Here is a 10258-nt window from a genome sequence, read left to right on the forward strand (position 1 = left end):
TCATCCCTAAAGCAGCAACTTAAAATAGTCACAATAATTTGTTTTGCTCTGCTTGGCTGGGCTCAGCTGGGCTGTTCTCACTCAAGGTTTCTCACGCTACGGCAAGAATCACCTCAAAGTCTTATTCTTTCCTGTGTCTGGGGCCCAGGCCTGGAAGACTCAAACAGCTGAGGGCTGGAACAGCTGAAGAAGGGGCATCCCTTGCTTTCTCAGTAGTTTGTTCATTTTGCCATTGTTATAGCACTGTGTCGCGTGGTCTACCACATTTATTTATCCCTTCTACCATTGATGGGCGTTTGGGTAATTAGTTTCTGGCTTGGGGCGATTACGAACAGGGCTACTAGGAACATTCTCCAGCTTGTCTTTTGGTACACATATGTACACATTTTGGGGATGCTGAAATTACCGAGGCATTGGGTATGCATGTGCTCCACTATAGTAAACAGTGCGGAACTTTTCCTAAGGGATCGTTCCAATTAATAGTCGCACTAGCAGTGTCTGAGTGTTCTGGATGCTTCTCATCCTCCCCAAGAGTCGGCATTGTCTTTTTAAAATTTTTATTTTAGCCATTCTGCTGTATGTAGCAGCATATCATTGTGGTTTTCATTTTCATTTCCCTGATAAATAATAAGGTTGGCTACCTTTTTTGTGTTTTTGTTAGCCATTTGGATAGTCTCTATTGTGAAGTGTCTCTTCTAGTTCTTGTCCATTTCTCTGTATGCTTTTCTCATTGAGTTTAAGGAATTCTTTAAATATTCACATTAAAAGTCCTGTGTTGCTTACATGTATTCAAATATATTTTCCCAGTTGGTGACTTTCTTTCTCTAAATGGTGTCTTTTGATGAACATAAGTTCTTAATTTCATGTAGTAATTTATCAGTCTTTTCCTTCATCATTAGTGCTTTGTGGGTTATGTTTAAGAAGTCTTTTCTGCCCTTGGAGATATTCTCTGTCACCTTCTACATGCTTTATTGTTTTACATTTCACAGTTAGATCTACGCACAACCTGGATTCGATTTTTGTGTATGGTATAAGGTGAGGATCAAATTTATTATTTTCTGGTTGATCTCCAATAGACAGCATTACTTGCCGAAAGAATTATCCTATCCCCACTAGTTTTCAGTGTTCCCTTTGTCATAAATCAAGTATCCATATATCTGTAGATTTGTATCTGGATCTTCCATTCTGTTCCATTACTCTATTTTTCTACCTGTTGACAATACTACCTGGTTGTAATTATTGTAGCTTTATAAGTTTTGATATCTTGTGGTCTTCAAACTTTGTTTTTCGTCAATTTTTGGTACTTCTTAGCTCTTCCTTTTGTATTTCCATATATATTTTAGAATCGCCTTGTTAATTTCCACAAAAATATAAACTCTTCTGGGGTTTTATTAGAAATACATTCACATTGTGGATTATGTTGGTAAAGAGTTAATATGTTTATAATATTGATTTTTCAATCTATGGACATAGTATAGCACTTTGTTGATTTTGGTTTTAAAATTTTTCTCTCAACAGTGTTTTGTGGTTTTCCATGTAGTTGTCCTTGCACAGATTTGTTAGATTTATTTCTAGGTATTTGATGAATTTGATGCTACCGTAAATGCTACTGTTTAATTTTTTTACTTTTTCATATTTTATTACTGGTATACAGAAATAGAATGGATTTTTGTATCTTCACCTTCCATCCAGAGGTCTTTTTGTTTTTAGTTGTACCACAATCATCACAACCAAATTTTATAACATTTCCCTCCCAAACACTCAGTACATCCCCCTACCTCCCAACCTGTCTCATTTGGAAACCATAAGTTTTTCAAAGTCTGTGAGTCAGTATATGTTCTGCAAAGAAGTTCAGTCTGTCCTTTTTTTAGATTTCACATGCAAGTGACAGCATTTCATGTTGGTATCTCATTGTCTGACTGACTTCACTTAGCATGATAATTTCTAAGTCCATCCATCTTGCTGCAAATGCCATTATTTCTTTCCTATTAATGGCTGAGTAATATTCCATTGTGTATATGTACCACCTCTTCTTTATCCACTCCTCTGTCAATGGGCATTTAGGTTGTTTCCATGTCTTGGCTATTGTATATAGTGCTTCAATGAACATTGGAGTACATGCGTCTTTTCGAGTCATGGTTTTCTCTGGATAGATGCCCAGGAGTGAGATTGCTGGATCAAATGATAATTCTATGTTTAGTTTGCTGAGAAATCGCCATATTGTTTTCCACAGTGGTTGCACCAATTTACATTACCACCAACAGTGTAGTAGGGTTCCTTTTTCTCCACACCCTCTCCAGCATTTATTGTTTGTAGACTTTTTGATGATGGCCACTCTGGCCGGTGTAAGGTGGTACCTCATAGTGGTTTTGATTTGCATTTCTCTAATAATTAGAATAAATGTTGAACATCTGTTCATGTGTTTTTTGGCCATCTGTATGTCTTCTTTGGAGAACTGTCTGTTTAGATCTTCTTCCCATTTTTTGATGGGGTTGTTTGGTTTTTTGGTATGGAGCTGCAGAAGGTGTTTATAAATTTTGGAGATGAATCCCTTGTCAGTCGCTTCCTTTGCAAAGATTTTCTCCCATTCTGTGGGTGGTCTTTTCATTTTGTTTAGGGTTTCCTTTGCTGTACATAAACTTTTAAGTTTAATTTAAAGTCCTATTTGTTTATTTTTGGTTTTATTGTTATTACTCTAAGAGGTGGATCTAAGAAGATGTTGCTGTGGTTTATGTCAGAGAGTATTTGGCCTGTTTTCCCCTAAGAGTCTTATAGTATCTGGTCTTATACTTAGGTCTTTCATCCATTTTGAGGTTTTTTTGGTGTGTGTATGGTGTTAAGAAGTGTTCTAATTTCATTCTTTTACATGTGGCTGTCCAATTTTCCCAGCACCGCTTATTGAAGGGGCTGTCTTTTCTACATTGTATATTTTTGCAATGTATAGAATTTGTCATAGATGAGTTAACTGTAGGTGCTTTCTATCCTGTTCCACTGACCAATGTTTCTGTCTTTGTGCCAGTATCATATGATTTTGATGACTGTGGCTTTGTAGTATAGTCTGAAGGCAGGGAGCCTGATTCCTCCAGCTCCATTTTTCTTTTTCAGAATGGCTTTGGCTATTTTGGGTCTTTTGGGCTTCCCAACAAACTTTAAGCTATTTTGTTCTAGTTCTGTGAGAACTGTCCTTGATAATTTGATAGGGATTGCATTGAATCTGTAGATTGCCTCGGGTAGTATAGTCATTTTGATAATTTTGATTCTTCTAATCCAAGAGCATGGTATATCTTTCCATCTGTTTGTGTCATCTTTGATTTCTTTCATGAGTGTCTTATAGTTTTCAGAGTACAGGTCTTTTTTCTCTTTAGGTAGGTTTATTCCTAAGTATTTTATTCTTTTTGATGTGATGGTAAGTGGGATCGTTTCCCTGTTTCTCTTTCCGATCTTTTGTTATTAGTATATAGAAATGCAGTTGATTTCTGTGTATTAATTTTGTATTTTGCGACTTTGCCAAATTCATTGATGAGCTCTAACAGTTCTGGTAGCATCTTTAGGATTCTCTAGGTATAGTATCTTGTCATCTGCAAATAGTGATAGTTTTACTTCTTCCTTTCCACATTGGATTCCTTTTATTTCTTTTACTTCTCTGATTGCCATGGTTAGGACTTCCAAAACTATGTTGAATAGTAGTGGTGAGAGCAGACATCCTTGTCTTATTCTGGGTTTGTCATATATGGCCTTTATTATGTTGAGGTAGGTTCCCTCTGTGCTCACTTTCTGAAGGATTTTTTATCAGAAATGGGTGCTGGATTTTGTAAAAGGCTTTTTCTTCATCTATTGAGAGGACAGGATGTTTTTATTCTTCAGTTTGTTAATGTGGTGTATCACACTGATTGATTTGCAGATATTGAAGAATCTTTGCATCTTTGGGATAAATCCTACTTGATCATAATGTACAGTCCTTTTAATGTATTGTTGGCTTTGGTTTGCTAGTATTTTGTTGAGGATTTTTGCATCGATGTTCATCAGTGAAATTGGCCTGTAGTTTTCCTTTTTTGTGGTATCTTTGTCTGGTTTTGGTATCAGGATGATGGTGACCTCAGAGAAGGAGTTTGGGAGTGTTCCTTCCCCTGCAATTTTTTTTGAATAGTTTCAGAAGGATAGGTGTTAGCTCTCCTCTAAATATTTGATAGAATTCGCCTGTGAAGCCATCTGGCCTTGGACTTTTGTTTGTTGGAAGTTTTTAAATCATAGTTTCAATTTCAGTACTTGTGATTGGTCCATTCATCTTTTCTATTTCATCTTGGTTTAGTCTTGGAAGATTGTACTTTCCTAAGAATTTGTCCATTTCTTCTAGGTTTTCCGTTTGATTGGCATATAGTTGCATGTAGTAGTCTCTTATGACCCTTTGTATTTCTGTGATGTCTGTTGTTACTTCTCCTTTTGCATTTCTAATTTTATTGAGTCCTCTCTCTTTTTTTCTTGATAAGTCTGGCTAAGGGTTTATCAATTTTGTTGACCTTTTCAAAGAACCAGCTTTTTGTTTCATTGATCTTATCTGTGGTTTTCTTCATTTCTATTTCACTGGTTTCTGTTTTGATCTTTATGATTTCTTTCCTTCTACTAACTTTAGGTCTTGTCTGTTCTCTCTCTTGCTGCTTAGGTAAAGTTATGTTTTTTATATTAGCTTTTCCTTGTTTCCTGAGGTTGGCTTATATTGCTATAAACTTCCCTCTTAGAACGGCTTTTGCTACATCCCATAGGTTTTGGAGTGTCGTATCTTTGTTGCCATTTACTTCTAGGTATTTTTTAATTTCCTCTTTGAGTTCTTCAGTGATCCATTGGTTGTTTAGTACCATATTGTTTAGTGTCCATGTGTTTGTATTTTTTGCAGTTTTTTTCTTGTTGCTGATTTCCAGTCATATAGCATTGTGGTCAGAAAAGATGCTTGATATGATTTCAATTTTCTTAAAGTTACCAAGGTTTGATTTGTATCCCAGGATGTGATCAATCTTAGAGAATGTTCCATGTGCACTTGAGAAGAATGTGACTTCTGTTGTTTTTGGATGGAATGTCCTATAAATACCTATAAAGTCCATCTGGTCTAACGCTTCATTCAGGGCCTGTGTTTCTTTATTGGTTTTCTGTTTGGATGATCTGTCCATTGCTGTAAGTGGGCATCTGGAGGTCTTGATAAATCCACTTATCAATTCTAATTACTAATCCATGGAGTCTTCAGGATTTTCCATAGATACATTCATGTCATCTATAAATAATGACAGCTTTGTTTCTTCCTCCCTGACCTATACCTCCCCCTTCCACCCTCTTTCCACTCCTCTCCCACTTTCCTTCTTCTTTTGGTGCCATGTTGCAGTGAGTGAGACCTCAAATACAGGGAGAATAGCAGGGGTGATGAAGACATCCTTCTCTCATACCTGTCAGTATTTCACCATTAAGCATAACCTGTGCTATTAGGTTTTGTATAATATTCCTATCAGATTGAGGATGTTTTAATCCTAATTTGTTAAGAGTTCATTTTTTTTCATCTTTTTAGGGTCATACCTGTGGCATATGGTAGTTCCCAGGCTAGGGGTCAAATCGGAGCTGCAGCTATACCACAGCCAAGGCAATGCCAGATCCCAGCTGTATCTTTGACCTACACCACAGTTTTTTTTTCTCCTTTATTCTGTTAATGAACTACATTAATAGATACGCAAATGTTAAAACAAACTTGCATCCTTGGAACAAATCCAATTGTATTGTGATGTATTTTCCTCTTTATATATTTATGAACTTGGTTTGTAAATACTTTGTTTAGGGTTTTTACATGTATCTTGTCATATCATTGTCAATTTTTGTTTTGTTTTATTTTTCTGTTTTTGTGTTTTTTTAGAGCTACACCCACAGCATGTGGAGATTCCCAGGCTAGGGGCTGAATTGGAGCTGTAGCCACTGGCCTGCCACAGCCATAGCAACGCCAAATCCAAGCTATGTCTGTGACCCACACCACAGCTCATGGCAACGCTGGATCCTTTAACCCACTGAGCAAGCCAGGGATTGAACCTGTGTCCTCATGGATACTAGTCAGATTTGTTTCTGCTGAGCCACGATGGGAACTCCCTTATTATCAGGTTTTAATATCAAGGTTATGCTGACTTTGCAAAAGGAGTTGGGAAGTACCTACTCTATCTCTTTTTCCCCCACCCTTGGGAAGAGGTTTTTTCTTTTGTTTGTTTGTTTGGGTTTTTTTTTTTTTGGCTTTTTAGGGCCACACCCGAGGCATGTGGAAGTTCCCAGGCTAGGGGTCCAATGGGAGCTGTTGCTGCTGACCTACACCACAGCCACAGCAATTGGGATCCCAGCCGTGTGCACGACTTACACCACAGTTCACCGAAACGCTAGATCCTTAACCCCCCAAGTGAGCCCAGGGATCAAACCTGCGTCCTCATGGATACTACCTGGGTTTGTTACTGCTAGCCATGAAGGGAACTCCTGGAAGAGATCTTTAAACAAAACAGTTTTATAACTCTTCATTCCCACCCCACCCAGATGACATCTGCCCTCTCTCCCTTCTTCACTAAATCATGAAAGCCCAAAACTTTGGAGTCTTTCCATTAATGTTGTTAGTTATGTTTTCAAAATATATCCCAAATTCAACTTACTACATACATTGCCACCACTAATTGCATGCCACCACTACTTTATACTTAGATTAACTTTAATAGAACTGGCTCTTGATTTCTCCTGTTCTTCCTCCCCATAATCTACTCTACATGAAACGGTTATTTCCACATGAATATAATCTCTTCACTCTCTTACTCAAATTAAAAAAAAAAAATTCTCATTACACTTAGAATAAAGTCTGCACTTCTTACCATGTGATGTTAGCCAAGATCAGCTTATTATAACTTAAAAGCACAAAGATTTATTGCTTTTACTTATAGTCTACTAAGAATCTGCATGACACATCAGAGCAAATGTCTTCATGTTGGAACTCAATGAGTAAGCCTACTTTGACCTTCTGGCTGTGGTTTCTACCTTAAGAGAGAAACAGTTTGATCTTGCTATGTGACTCTTTCATACTTCAGCCCAGAAATGACACACATCCCTTCTGCTCACAGTTTATTAACTAGAGCTAGTCACATGGACCTCCTTAATAATCAACTCTGTGCTATGTTGATTAAAGGGACTGGGAAATGTGGGAGGTAAAAGAAATGTCTGATGAATGTTACTCTTTTAGCCACTTATGACCCACAAGCCCACCCTGCCTGTCTCTACAACCATACTCTATTCTGCTCTTATTCTCACTTATCATGTTTCAGCCACACTAGACTTTTGGGGACTCCTTATACACACAGCTCCTTTCCAAATTAAGGTCCTGCAGTTTTTCTTTCTCTATGTAATGCTTTTCAATCACTCCTTCTCCTGAGTTCTTCTTGTCATTCAGTTCTCAGCTTGATGTTTCACCATCCCAGCTAAGAGACCTACCTCCTCTCACCATCACCCTCTGTCCTCTTGTCCTGATTGGAATTTCTTCAGAGCTCTATCTTCTCTTCCCTCTCCTTTTAGGATTCCTATTATGAGCTTTGCAGAACTTTTTAGTGTGTCCCATATAGCTTTTCTGTTCTTTTCTCATTTTCTCCTAAAATCACACTTTTTTATTTTCTTTCTTATTTGATTTCTGCCTCTTCCTCGTACATTTCACAATAGAAGCCCTTTATCCATCTGGAGAAATCCAGCAGCTCTCTTGTCAATTCCTGAGGGCTGTTATAGAGAGTGAATGAAGCAATAAGCAAACAACAAAAAAAGGCTCATTATTCATTGCAAATTGAGACTCAATGTTACCTGAGGAGTGGGGCCACTCCCTAAGCTGGAGGTCGGCCCAGGCTGTTGTTACAGTTATGTGGTGCATAGCAGAGGTTCTTCAGGATGGGAACCTCTTTTATCTTTTATTTATTTTTTTGCTTTTTAGGGCCTCGCCCTCAGCATATGGAAGTTCCCAGACTAGGGGTCAAATTAGAGCCATAGCTGTTGGCTTACACCACAGCCACAACAACACGGGATCCAAGCCACGTCTTTGACCTACACCACAGCTCACAGCAATGATGGATCCCCAACCCACTGAGTAAGTCCAGGGATCAAACCTGCATCCTCATGGATACTAATTGGATTTGTTTCTGCTGTGCCACAACGGGGAACTCCAGGAACATTTTTAATGTGTGTTTGTTTGTTTGTTGTCTTTTTAGTGCTACACCCTCAGCGTATGGAGGTTCCCAGACTGGGGGTTGAATTGGAGCTGTAGCTGCTGGCCTACACCACAGCCACAGCAACGCCATATCCAAGCCACATATGCAAACTACACCACAGCTCACGGCAACATCGGATCCTTAACCCACTGAACGAGGCCAGGGATCAAACCTGCCTCCTCATGGATACTAGTCAGATTTGTTTCCGTGGAGCCACGACAGGAACTCCTGTTTGTTTTCAAACAAACCTTATATGTTAGAAGTTTTGCTTAGTAGCTAATGTTATATGTAATGGCAAAAGATTTTTGGGTTCCAATAAGGGTTAGAAATAAATTTGTAGATTTAAAAAAATTAAGCATAATAGTATCTCTTTATGTATTTGAAACAGACCATTACATATATGTATAAAGCATTGTATTTATTCAGTCTACATAAAATTCTTGACATGATATGTATTTGTGAACCTCTTACAATAATCCCACCCTAGAGATCCATGCCTGTGAAAAAAAATCTTTGGGTTATAACTTCACATTTTCAGAAATAAAGCCTGACATACAGTATTTTTTGCTCAAGGGGAGGACAGTAAATATTCTTTTATCTCATGAGTACCTACTAAATATCCACTGCTGTCAAACTATTCAGGACACCACATGCTTTGCTGGGTAAATCACTCATGATCTCTGCCCTGAAGGAGTTCCAGATCTACAAAAGAAGATACATGAGTCGTATGCACTCTCCTCCATCTCCACCAATGACTTATTAAGTCAGGCTCACTGGGCCTGAGTTCTTGAGGATTAATCTCTCAGAAGATGCTTCAGTCCCTTGTGTAAATAGGCTCATAGCTAGTTTAAGGTGAAGCTGGATCCCTGATAAATGTACAGTAAGCACTGCTCCTGTCCATTGTGGGAAAACTTGTACAACTGGTTGAAACTACTACAAGAGCCACAGAAGTTTATCAGGTGTCACTTCCCATTTCTGGGATCAGGAAGGGTTCATGGAGAAGGTGACTTTGAGTTGTGCTTTAAGAGACTGGGAAAGGCAGAAGCAATCCAGGTAAAATATATGCAGCCTGGAGGTATAAGGAAGGCCTACTTGCACCAGAGAAGCAATGGCTCTCTGCCCCAGGCTGTGCAATCTGAGCTCTAGTCACGAGGCAGTGGGATGAGAGCAGTGGAGTGGTGCTCTCAAAGCAGTACAAAGGGACACTGCATTCAGTGCACTCCACAGGGCCTGCCAGAGCCTAGCTGTTTCCCAAATACCCACGTTTTGAGGGACTTGAGTATAGGGAACAAAGCCAGGTGAAAAGTCAAGGCCGTTGAAATGGCGAGTAGGTTGTGAGGTACCAGGGGCCAGAGCATGTGATGGTGGGTGAACAGAGAGGCAGACCCTGGGGGGACCTGCCTGGCAGGGGAGTCGAGTCCACCTTAAAGGTTCTCTACCTTCTTCCTTGTATATTTTGGACATCCTGGTTTCCTGTAGACTAAAGAAAGTGTGAGCAGTTCCCTCAGAGGTTTCACTTCTAATCGTCATTGAATTTATAGGCTGCCACATGTCCCCTACTCAGAAATTTCCCTAGAGATCATGAGACCTTATTTCACTTTTGGTTCACTTGTCTGACGTGAGCTTTCCTGGGAGTCCTCCTCTGCACAGCACATGACTGCAACTGCCAACTGCCAATGGACGGGTGTTCAATGGCCTAGAATTGCCCTCTGCCCCTCCCTGTCAGCCCTTTTCCTCCCTCAAGGCTAGTGCAAGTGTTCCCTCCTTTTCCACACTTGTGCCATTTCCATCTAGCTCTATGAGCATCACCTGTCCCAGCAGGACCCTCAGACCCTTTGGGGTCAGTGTACTCATCCCTCCTCTCCCCCTAGACTCCCTCTGGAGGCACTGGAGGGCTGGGCGGACTCTTATTTATGACTGTGGTCCCTGCACCCCACAGGATGCTATCTGTCTGGCAATTAGGAAAATTGTGGAGCAGAAAAGCGATAAGTTTAAAGCGTTTGTAGAAGGGATTA

Source organism: Phacochoerus africanus, chromosome 1 (genome assembly GCF_016906955.1).
Source record: "Phacochoerus africanus isolate WHEZ1 chromosome 1, ROS_Pafr_v1, whole genome shotgun sequence".
In the NCBI taxonomy this organism is placed as follows: Eukaryota; Metazoa; Chordata; class Mammalia; order Artiodactyla; family Suidae; genus Phacochoerus; species Phacochoerus africanus.